The sequence below is a fragment of the Amia ocellicauda genome, chromosome 12 (genome assembly GCF_036373705.1).
Source record: "Amia ocellicauda isolate fAmiCal2 chromosome 12, fAmiCal2.hap1, whole genome shotgun sequence".
In the NCBI taxonomy this organism is placed as follows: Eukaryota; Metazoa; Chordata; class Actinopteri; order Amiiformes; family Amiidae; genus Amia; species Amia ocellicauda.
This window is the reverse complement of record NC_089861.1, coordinates 23,937,448-23,950,235: the sequence shown is the minus strand read 5'-3', so window position 1 is coordinate 23,950,235 and position 12,788 is coordinate 23,937,448.

The window sequence follows — 12,788 nt, the reverse complement described above, 5'->3', positions numbered from 1 at the left end:
CTATTGAATCACCACTATGATATCCATGTTAACACAAATTATACTATTATTGTCGGTGTTGTAACTGTTTAGTTTGTCCCTGTTACTGATCCATACTTTCAGGATTATCACCCCCCCGCCTCCTTAGTTTTTATGTTTTTCAGTATAATACTTTTGTATAAAAAATGGCGCTGATACACTTTGGCTGTGCATAAGTAAATGAGAGTTGTGTGTTCCAATAAAACACTTAAAGGTTAAACCTTGTTTATTTCCCTCAAGTTACCACAGTAGGAAACGGTAAAGTAACCTCCGAACTGACTACACAGGCCCCAGGCCCCCTTGGTGGCTTTATGACCATTACTGGTTGTGTGGAGACCAAGCTTATACTTACTTGCACCGGAACTGGAATGGTTGTTGTGTTCTGGTGACTTTAAATGCATCTATAACTATTATAATCCAGTCTCCTTACTCCCCTCAAGCAGCCCAGACCCATTTTTTCCATAGGACAAATAGGGAGCCCCAAGATGCTCCTATTGAATTCCACCGATCCACTGTAAGTATAAAATTTGGGGCAGGCATTCTCCGCTGGTACGGTGCAGTTAAAGCCATGCACCTAATTGATGAAGTTGCTTTTGAATTAGAAACATTGATAAATACAACTATCAAAGGTTTTGAAGCTCTCAGACTCACAAGTAAGCCTAATAGGTTAATCACCATTCAGAACCAAGCAGCTTTAGATTATCTATTAGCTAAAGAGGGTGGTGTTTGCACCCTTATTGGTGAACATTGTATTTTCATACCAGACACAGGCTGCAACGTAACTAGTGTCGTTAGCCACCTCTGCGATTTCCAAAATAGAATAAATTAACAACATGTATCTGATGATTGTGTCGGATGGGAACCATTCGAATGGCTAATATCTCTCTTTGGTTCACAAGGTGCTTGGATACTGCATTTTCTTTTTTATGGTTTAGTATTATTTGTGTTATTAAACTCTCTGCATTGTTTAAAGTGTCTATGTACTACAGCAACTGCTGCCATTTTTATGCATACTCCCTGTTGTGGACCAAGGGCCAGATGTTAAAAAAAAAAAAAAACAGGAACAGGTGTACAGACCAGCAAAAAAGGTGGTGTACAGAAAAACTTACAGTTTATTCATAGTCACTGGTTATGAAAAACATCCATAAGGAATAACAGTTTCTAACAAAACTCAGTACAAAAAAAGAAACAAAAACAAAAGAACCAAAAACCCCACCAGCAGGATAACTAATGCCCCACAGCTTCCTAGTCCCAGGTTCGCTGTTAACTATATATTAAGCATAGGCCCACTATACCATCCAGCCCACTCCAGCACCATCTCCCCCACTGACTCCTTGGTCCTGCTTTTCTACTATAGTTCAATTAGCCCCGCCCCCTGGACCAAACCATTAGACAATCATGGTAGCAAGAAAAAAGAGAAATTACACAACCCCAAACATACATTGCCAAAATAAGTTTACATAAATGTAACAACTTATAATAAAATAGTTTGAAGGAACAACCCTAACATATAAACTAAGGAAATTACATTCCACACCAAGACCTTAACCCCCACCCCCCCAATGCAGGAATAAGGCAACCTAGGTCTCTAAAGTCCCTTCCTAAGATGGCCTCTGTAACCCTCCACTGTCTTCCCCAAGATGGCCTCTCCACCACCCCACCCCAGGTAAGCCTTTGTTTGGGAGGGTTTTTTCAAGCATCTTTAACCGAGGGATTAGCCTGCTCCACCACACTCCCATTGACCCAGTTGAAAATGTGTTTTTAAAGGAACTTTTATATGTTGCTGGTAGTGATGATCAGTAATTGATTTTTCCCCCCAACCTATTTCCAGGTTGCCTATTAACAGGAGCCCTGTACAGATGTGGGGAAAATGGAAATAGGAGATAGCTGTCACATTGTGACAAAAGGAGGGAATGTAGAGGAAATTATATATATATATATATATATATATATCCTAGTCTGTCTTTGTCCTTTGTGTGCTGTTACTTCTATCTTGTTTATCAGCAACTCACATTCCTTTCTTACAACATATTATCTGCAAATTACCTTCCAATGCAATTGGAAATGTAGAGGTTAATGATTATTATTCATGAGTAATGATTATAATATTGATGAGATGGGAAGGCTTAGTTTAGAATGCCAATGAAATCACTGCTATAATGATTAGAAATGACCATTTAGACACTGTTTTATAACATGTTAAGCCCGTTGAGGGCATTTCCCAGAATGGATATATAAGATTTATTCTACCTTAAAAGTTTTGAAGAACAGTGTCATACTAGCTTAAAATATTGTAACGATTATGAGCCCTGCTAAGAGGCCTGGGCCTTTTAGTGATGCGGTAAGATCGTTGCATTGTGGCGCAGGAGATTGGGGTTTGATCCCCCATCTCACTGTGACCCGAAAACCCCCAAAGTGTTACAATATTTTGAGTCCTGTGTTCATCTGTTCTTCCTGTAAACATAATAAATTCTGATTAGAACTACCGACTCCAAAACTTTCTTCCACCACACCCCCACAGGCTGCCCTCACAGAAGGGATGTCCTCACCACAGACGCCTCCAACACAGGATGGGGTGCAGGGGACGTGGATCAGTCTCTGGACATCCGCTCACATCAATGCAGAAGAGACCAGTGTCACTGGCGCTGCAGCACTTTCGGCACGTCCTGCCGAACAAGCATGACAGACAACACGATGGAGGTGATGTACATCAACCACCAGGGGGGCTTGCGCTTACCTGGACTGGATTGTATGGTGTGCAAATTTCTCCTGTGGGCCCTGGACAATCTCCATTGATAAGAGCAATGCACCCGCCAGGTGTGTCCAACACAGTGGCGGACAGCTCAGACTGAACCCTCAAGTGGAGAAGCAGATCTAGGAGTAGCTGAGCTGGGACAAGCCCAAGTCGACCTCTTTGTTACTCAGGCAATGACTCACTGTCACCTGTGATTGTCAGTGGAGACAAGAGGAGGCCCCCTTCCCCCCACTGCCACTTCTTCCACTGATACTGCAGAGGATTTGCCAGAAAGGCAAAGTTTCAAAGTTTGTGGCGCTAGCACAGATGCTGAGTGTGGAACCCTGGCAGCTCCTGCAAAGCAAAGACTTGCGGAGTCAAGCGGAAGGAATCCTATGGCACACCAACCCCGTTCAGCTGCAACTGTGGGTCTGGCCCCTGAAAGGCTCCATCTAATGTCACTGGGACTGCCAGACAGCATTGTGGAGATGCTTCAATTGGCCAGAGTCCCCTCTACTAGAGCTAAATATACATATAAGTGGTTGGCCTTCCAAAACTGCCGCCTAGCCAGACAAGTGGACCCAGTGTCGTGCCTCATGACAACAATCCTGTGATTCCTGCAGCAGCTGCTCGAGGAAGGGAAATCAGAGTTCACTCTGAAGGTATATCTGGCTATATATCAGAAAGCCATGATAAGATCAACAGTGTCTCCCAAGGAGCCCAATTCGTTGCGACCCAATTCCTGAAGGCTGGGAGACAGCTGAGACCACCAGCGAAAGACCTGGGATTTGGAATTAATTCTCCACTCCACAAGAGCTCCACTTTCTCTTGTTCAAGGTTGCCTTCCTTGTAGCGATAACTTCGGCAAGGAGAATCAGTGAAATTCATGTGTTGTATATGGATAAAGCCTGTCTGATCTTCCCGGGAAGCAATGACAGAGTCACTCTGAGGACAAACCCGGTCTTCCTACTTAAGGTTGTGTCGGCGTTTCACATCAACCAGCCTATTGTCCTGGAGTCATTTCACCCCCCTTCACACCAGTCGGATGAGGCCTGCTGACTACACACACTGTGCCTGGTAAGGGCCACACAGCTGCAGATCCGACCAGCTGTTCGTCTGCTATGAATCTACCACCAGAGGGTGGGCTGTTTCTAAACAACAACTGGCACACTGGGTGGTGGACGTGATCCGGCTCACTTATGAGACTGCTTAAGTCCCCACACCTGAACACATCTCAGCACTCAACAAGGGGACAGACCATGCTGTGAGCTCTGTTAAATGGCACCTTATTAGAAGACCTATGTAATGCTGCCACCTGGTCCGGTCAATAGACTCAATGTAGCGGACAATGTGCAATAAGCTGGGCACTCATGTACTACAAGCATCTTCTCCTCAGGCATCGTGAGGCTCTGCTACACTTGCCATAATGGGTTTGGGACTTAATTCAGGTGTCATGACAGCTCTGGTATAGTCTTCCCCTTCAGTAATGTCTTTCAACTTGAAATGGAACAAAAGGTAATTATCATAATCCTGGTTCCCTGAAAAAGAAAGACAGCCATTACCCTAGGGGTCGCTCGGCCTGACGATCCTCATGACTAAGAAATGGCAGGCAGCAGCTGGCAGGAGGAGAATTTTTTGTGTCTGAAGCCATTATTTTCCTCAGCATTTTTTTAAGAAATGCATGTAATATTTAAGATTATTCTATGATATCTACTTTATATGGAACCAATTTTATTTTATTTAAATATAATATATTTTTTGAGTTTTGGTGTTCCAAAGCCCCAAAATGTCAGGTGGTGCAACTGTCCAAACATATTTGCAGAGAACAAATTTCTAGTAAAAAGCTTATTTTACTCTTTTAAATTCTTAATCAAATAGTTTGGCACAATTGTATGTTGTATGCTTTTAAATTATTAAAAGTTGTGAAACAGTGCTATGTTTTCTATTTCAAAAACTTTTGTCTGAAAAATGCATTTCTCCAAATGTCAAATGGCACAACCCATAAAAAAAGCATTTTTATGTAATATCACTGTGACAGGCCGCTGTCTGTCACGGCACGGCTGCTGCTGGTGCTCGCTGATGAGGTGCTCATGTGCCGCAGCTGTGTTGTCCGCTCCCTCACTAACAGGCTGCGGACTCACGGCTGCGGGCAATGAGCACCGAGGCGACTGTGATGTCAGCTGTGCCTTGTCTTTTTAAGTCCTCTCCCTCCCCAATGGAGGCAGCTAACCAGACAGAAGGAGAATGGCTTCTACAACCCCTGACTGCCCGGAGCACCCTATTTTGTGGACGTTGGTGTCTTTGTTTTGCTTTTGTTTTCCCCCTGTTTGTCTGTGTCCCCTGAACGGACCTGAATGTTAATAAAACCAGGACACTACCGGAACTCGAGACTCTCTCTCACTCCCCTTTGTGTCCGGCGTTCACAATAATTTTAAGAAAACTATGAACAGGATATGGCATCACAAAAGAAGACTCCAAATGACCCCTATGCTGCAGTAACAAGATTAGCAATTCTCTCACAAATATTTGATAATTTGACATTTTTGAGACATGTTGAGGGTGGGTCAAGTTACCATGTCAGGTGGTATGACCCCTGGAAAACTACAAAACAAAAATGGTTTTATAGCAATTTATGTTTTATTTAAAAAATGTATGTATACACTTTATTTCCAGGCCACAAGTTAATATAGGTGTCCAAATTAATGCTTGTTAGATTTTAATTGAAGTCAGGTGGCGCAACCAACAAGTCAAATGGTGCAACCAGAATAACAGTTACACCAATGGAAAAAAGTCGTTAATTCATGTTTTTGAATATATTAAATACATTTGAATGATCATAATAATCTTTCTATATGATACTAAGTTAATTAATTTTTGTTTCAAAAGAAACACCTGAACTAAATAAATTAACCCAGCATCTCATTGTGAGCCTCCAGTCCAGAGACACAGAAACATACATGAAAGAGTGTTTGATAGTTAATGTATGTAATACATTGGATTTATGGTCAGGCTTATAAATTCATACATTTCATATAGCAAATGTATTTTTAAAATATATTCAAAGTTGTTTTCACTATTTTATGTGTGTTCAGAAAATAATGTCTTTTGTATTTAATGAAAACTGTGATTTTGATTTATATTTTTGTATTTTGTGGTACAATTTTTTCTAAACTTTTCCACATAGGTTAGGTTATTTCAATTGCATATTATTCCTTCTTTATCCTTTCTTATGCTATTTTCACCCAACAACTTCTACAAATTTCAATTTGAGTGGTATTTCAACATTACATTCTCATCTCAAAATATCCCTTACACTTTAATGGAGGAAAAGGTCAAAAATGTCAATTTCAAAAAATGCATTTTTGTTTTTGTGATCAAAACTTGGTAGTAGTGTAATATAATTGATCTGATCATGATCAACTATGCAGATAATTATAGTACAGTTTGTCTATTTTCATTTGAAAGGTGTCACATACCTGTATTCCTTATAATGTCCACATTAAAAATGCAATATAAAATAATATATATATATATATATATAAAAACTTAGTCTAAGAAGTTTAAAACAAGTGAAAATGGGGGTGAGTTAAAAGCCAAAAGGAACCAGAATAAAATGCATCGACTTCTTTCTTATTATTTAGTGATAATCAATTGTTATTGAGCATGTCAGGTGGCACAACCAGAAAATTTATATTTTATATGTATATAAAACATCAATTTTCATTGCAACTGCAATGTTAAGTCATAAATATAGGTTTAGCACCTTATATAATGTATACAAATAATTTTTACAGTTTAAAAAAAGGTTTTTCTTTCTCCCTATGGGAAATTGGATGCTTAAAACATAAATAAGTGTCCATTACTAAGAAATGTAATAAAAGCCCCATAAATAAAGAATTTAAAGGGATGATTAGTATGATTAGTATGATGTACTTGTATCCAGTTGTGGGAAATACATTAAAAGTATATATTATTTTTTATATATGGTTGTGCCACCTGACATTTCTTGGGTGGTAAAATCAGACATTTTATAAAAAAATAATAAACGCCATCTTAAAAGCTATAAAACAAACAGGAATACACAGAATACATTCTTGTGAACATAAAAATGTATTTTACATGCATTTTGCTGTGCATTTTAGTTTTTTTCATTTTGAAAACCTTATTTGTCATTGACCCATGTACAGGTCTGCATGGAAGGTATGGACATCATCTATTCACTGAGATATGTAATGTTTTTATCCCAGTTGCATGTTTTGCATGATATAAAAACTGAAGACAAAAGTTGCTGACCTTATTTAATGTATTTTGTCAGTAATCAGAAATATACAAATAGAACCCAATGACTTACTATATCATAAAAAGAATAGAATAGGGGCAATTCAGAAATACATCTGTTAAATCAATATATAATTGGTACTTATAAGCTTACCTTAGGTAGAGCTATAACATAAAGTAGTATTCTTATAGTACATGTAATTAAATAGCATTATAAGATTTCTTATTATAGCAACTAATAAATTACATGGCAGATTATGATAATAGATTGATGCTGGCATGTAAATGTCATGTTACAATACCTGTTATAAAGTATGTTATAGAGTATGTTATTACATATAGTATAATGTATTATAGCAAAACAAAACGATATAAATGTTGAATAATATATTTATAATTTGTAATAATAGCATATAACAATTATATCATTATTAATAACATGCTAATAGAATGTGCATAATGGATACTTAAAGTGTTTCCGCTTTCTTTCTTGAGGTTTAGGGTAAAATTTATACATTTTCATGAAAGACATGGAAAGTGTTTTCTGGCTATAAATGTAAATGAAAAAAAAACACTTTGAAATCAGTTTTTTAGTAAACGGATAACCTGTGTTTCAAGTGAACACGGCTGTTTGAGAACTAAGGGTGTCTCTCAGTGGAGAAGGACTGGAGGCTGAAGCAGGGGTAGTTCTAGGATTTTTTAAATAGGGGACGAAAGGGAGGCAAGATTATTACAGAGGGGCCATCATCTGCTATGGGGGTCTGGGAACATGCTCCCCGTGGAAGATTTTTTTGGAAAATTGTTTAAAAAATAAACATTTTTTAAGCTGAGATTGAAGCAAAATACAAGGATAAGCTGCGCAATTCATACAAATCTAGCACAAATGAACTACCACATTTGCAAGCTAATGCTATTTTAATGCTATTAACACAACAGACAATATAGACAACTTCTCCACCTGTCTCATCCCCAAAAGTGCTTCAGTATGGACACATCTCTGAGCATTTCTATTGCATTCAGTGTAAGAAGAAATAGTATTAGCAAACACAATAGGGTTCCCTTAATATGCAAAAATAAAGAAAGAAAATGCCTGATTGGATAGAATGGGTACACAACCCACCCAACATCACTGGAATGCATATTTAACATTGTACATTAAGTATCCCACAAGTATTGATAAGGAGACCTGCATGGTATATTGCCTGCCTGGTGCTCAGGTTGCAGATCTCCCTAAACTAGTAGACGGGCTACTGGCCAAAGCCAGAAGAATCCACTGGTCATGGTCCACATTGGAACCAATGACATAGGAAAAGGTAGGACAGAGGTTCTGCAAGACAAATTTAAAGAGTTAGGAACAAAACTAAAGAGCAGAACCTCCACGGTAGTTTTATCTTAAATACTTCCGGTACCACGTGCCAGGCCAGGGAGTCAGGCAGAGATTAAAAAGTTTAACTCGTGGTTATAATCTTGGTGTAGTGAAGAGGGTTTTAGGTTTATGGAGCATTGGTCTTTCTTCTGGGATAGATGGGACCTGTACAAACCGGACAGTCTACATCTAAACAGGAGGGGGGCTAATGCATTGGGAGAGTGGATATGCAGAGTAATTGAGAATCTTTTAAACTAGGGACCGGGGGGCAGGGAGCTCTGACAATGGGAGATGTTCCACTAAGGAAAGAAAACAAAGGGAAACTGCTAGTAGGAAAGTCCTGAAGTGTTTGTACCTCAATGCCAGGAGTATAAGGAGCAAGATGTTAGACTTAGAAGCCACAGTGCTGGCATGTGACTATGATGTTGTAGGAGTGACGGAAATGTGGCTTACAGAAAATTATGGGGATGAATACAAGTTGAAAGGATACACACAGTTTAGGAGAGACAGGCAAAATCGAAGAGGGGGTGGGGTAGCATTATATGTCAGAAATGACATTGAGGTCGAAGAACTCACATTAGATCCCAGTAACGGAACAGAATCTTTGTGGGTGAAACTTTTGAATAAAAGATCTGGAAGATTAGTGGTAGGAGTGTGTTACAGACCACCCAACTCAGATATTCAGAAAGATGCTGCATTGTACAGTGTAATCAGGACTGCATGTAGCAAGGATGTGGCTGTTATAATGGGGGATTTCAATTTCCCAAACATAGACTGGGAAAGCCCAGCTGGGACTACAGAAGCAGAAACAGAAATGGTTGAGATGGTAAATGACTGCTTTCAAACTCAATTTGTCAGGGAACCAACCAGAGAGAGCGCATGCATTGACTTGATCTTTAAAAATGACCAAGACAGAGTCAGAGGGACACTAGTTAGAGAACCAATGGCAAACTGTGATCACAATATGGTTAGCTTTGAGGCATTCTTTCAAAAAACAAGGCCCAAGTCTAAAACAATGGTCTACAACTTTAGAAAAGCAAACCTTGAAGGTATGAGGTGGCAAGAAGAGGTAGACTGGAGCACACTGGATACAGCTTCAGTTGAAAATGGTTGGGTGAAGACTCTGTATAGGATGTTGAAGAAAGTGTTTTGTGATAATTATATAATGTTTTATATTAATACTAGCATTAGAAGTAGTTTGTATACAGACTGAGCAGATTAGATTTAGCAGGACAAGTAAAGGGTCAACAAGGTTGGTTTGTTAAAATCTCCTGTCAGTAATGGAAGATTACACAGTGCTGAAATAGCCTACAGATGTCTGCTGTGAATTTGTTTATGACTTAATCGTTTCTCAAGATAGGTAGGAATGTTTCTGTTACTGAGTGATTGACACTAGGTAAATGATGACTGTGGGATCGCATCTTCCTAGTGCACATCAAAGACAGACATCTGCTTTTTTTATCCATCACCTCTTCACGGGAGGACAGATCGTAAACGGACCCGGACCTGTATCTTCTGATTGGATGAACGGCCATAAGATGTTACGTCATTTTTCCTATAAAGTTGTACTCATGTTTGTAAACATTAAGTCTCACTGAAGGAATTATTTCTGACGTGGGGCTTCCGAGCCGGCTCGATTAAAGTTCTATTTGCTTTGTCTCCGCGACTTCTCCACTTATTTCCGAGACGGTTCTACAATGGGTATATTTTAAGAATATACTATTTGAGGCTCAGGCGAAATTTGTACCAAAGTGTAGCAAATTGAAGACCAAAAAACATTGGCAAAAATGGTTTAATAGAGGTATGCAGAAAAATATTGAGAAAGAAAATGTTGTATAGCGCATACTAAAGGGATAGAGACAAAACAAAATACAAAGATATGTTGAGCTGCAAAAATATGTTAAGAAAGGGATCAGGAAAGCAAAGAGGGAAATAGAAAGAAACAGCTCTTGGAGCTAAAACTAATGCAAATAGCTTTTTTCAATATTACAACAGCAAGAGGTCAATAAAGGAGGAAGTGAAACAACTAAAGGGCAAAAATGGAAGTATCTTGGAAAATGAACAAGATATGGCAAATGTTCTAAATGAGTTTCACAGAGGTTTTTACAAAAGAAAAAACAGATAACATGCCACAGGTTAACAACCAGTCCAATCAAACCCTAAGAGAGATCCAGGATAAATGAGGAGGAGGTACTGAACGGACTAGCAGAATTAAAAACAAACAAATCACCTGGGCCAGATGGTATATTTCCAACAGTATGAGGGATATTATTTATAGGCCGCTAACTAAAATATTCCAAAAGACACTTAGAACAGGGGATGTAGGGGACTGGAAGACACCAAATGTCATACCAATCCACAAGAAAGGGGACAAAACTGAGCCAGGAAATTACAGACCAATCAGTCTCACCTGCATCACTTGTAAAATGTTGGAAAAAATGATTAGATGGAAAATAGAGGAGCATCTTAATGAAAACCAAAGCTGTAGGCAATCAGGGTAATGTAAGTAGATGGATTATGAACTGGTTGATGTTTAGGAAACAGAGGGTGTCGATTAGAGGAGTTGCTTCTAACTGCAGTGAGGTTGTTAGTGGAGTTCCACAGGGATCAGTATTAGGGCCTTTGCTTTTTCTAATCTATATTAATGATCTGGACTCTGGGATAGTTGGCAAACTTGTCAAATTTGCAGATGATACTAAAGTAGGTGGCTCAGCAGATACAATCTCGACAGTACAGGCTATTCAAAGGAACTTAGATAATATTAAATTGTGGGACGACACCTGGTGGATGAAATTCAATGTGGACAAGTGCAAGGTAAGACATGCAGGTAACAAAAATGTCCACTATAATTACACTATAACACACTAGAACTAGAACTAGATGAAGTAATGCATGAGAAAGACCTAGGAGTCTATGTGGACTCCTCACTTTCTCCATCCAAACAATGTGGGGAAGCAATAAAAAAGGCAAACAGAAAGCTAGGGTATATTGTCAAAAGTGTAGCATTGAGAACAAGGGCAGTAATGTTCAGACTGTACAATGCACTAGTTAGAGCTCATCTGGATACTGTGGACAGTTCTGGGCTCCACACTTCAAGAAAGATATCGCTGCTCTAGAGGCAGTTCAGAGGAGAGCAACCAGACTTATTCCAGGTCTGAAGGGAATGTCCTACTGAGAGACTGAGGAACTGAACCTTTTCACCCTGGAACAGAGGAGACTACATGTGGACTTGATCCAAGTCTTCAAAATCATGAAAGGCATCGACCACATCAAACCAGAGGAGCTTTTCCAGATCAGCAGGGACACACGGACCCGGGGACACAAATGGAAATTGGGCTTCAAGGCATTCAAAATGGAAAACAGGAGACACTTCTTTACACAGAGAGTCATCACAATCTGAACAAACTCCCCAGCCATTTGGTTGAAGCTGAAAATTTGGGAACATTTAAAAATAGACTGGATGGATCACTCAGTTATTAATGGACACCAAATGAGCATGATGGGTCGAATGGCCTCCTCTCCTTTGTAAACTTTCTTAATTAATAACATAAAAACAAAACAACAAAACATGAACGATTAGCATTTTCTCAAAACAAATTATTTGCCATTTAGTTATAGTTAATGCATTAATATATATAAAAAGTATTAACTTTGCAGAAACAAAACGAGATTATATGAAAATACATTTTTACACAATAACAAGTGTAAATATAAAACTACGAAGACACAATAACAACAACTAACATATGTGTAAGAATATGTTCAGTCTGCTGTGACCAGCTCCTGCCACTGCTGTAGCCATTTCTTCAAAGAAAAACTGGATGTATGGTAACCCTAACCTACTGTACATTAGCTAGCACCATTAATACAATTGTCAATGTCATAGCAGATATAAAATTCAGCACAGCAAGAGCATTTAAATGATCGATTTTCCATAAACTATAGTTAACTAACTAATACACACAAAAAGGACAACACTGGCAAAAGAAACTAATGTACTTCATTGTCCAGAATATGGACATGGGAAACTGACTATGAATTATACCAACATTTTGGACTAACGGCCCCCCAGCTCCGCCCCTGGGTTGAAGCCACATCAGGTGTAGGACACAATAGTTACAAGTCTAGGATGCAATACTTTCTGGACATACAAAAGTTCCCAGGCCTCGGTTTCATGTCTTAGGTTTCTACGCAATGCTGCACATGCGTATTAAAAAAAAAACTAAAACAGCTCCGTGAAGTTGCCCCCCCAACTTACAGCACGAACGATAAATTCCATATAATTTGTTTGTGCCGGTTTGTGCTGATGAAATAAACGCTTGTGCTGTTTTGGTTTTGAAGATATTAACATTTATTTATTTTTGGCGAGTGACGTCACTCAGCCCCCCCACA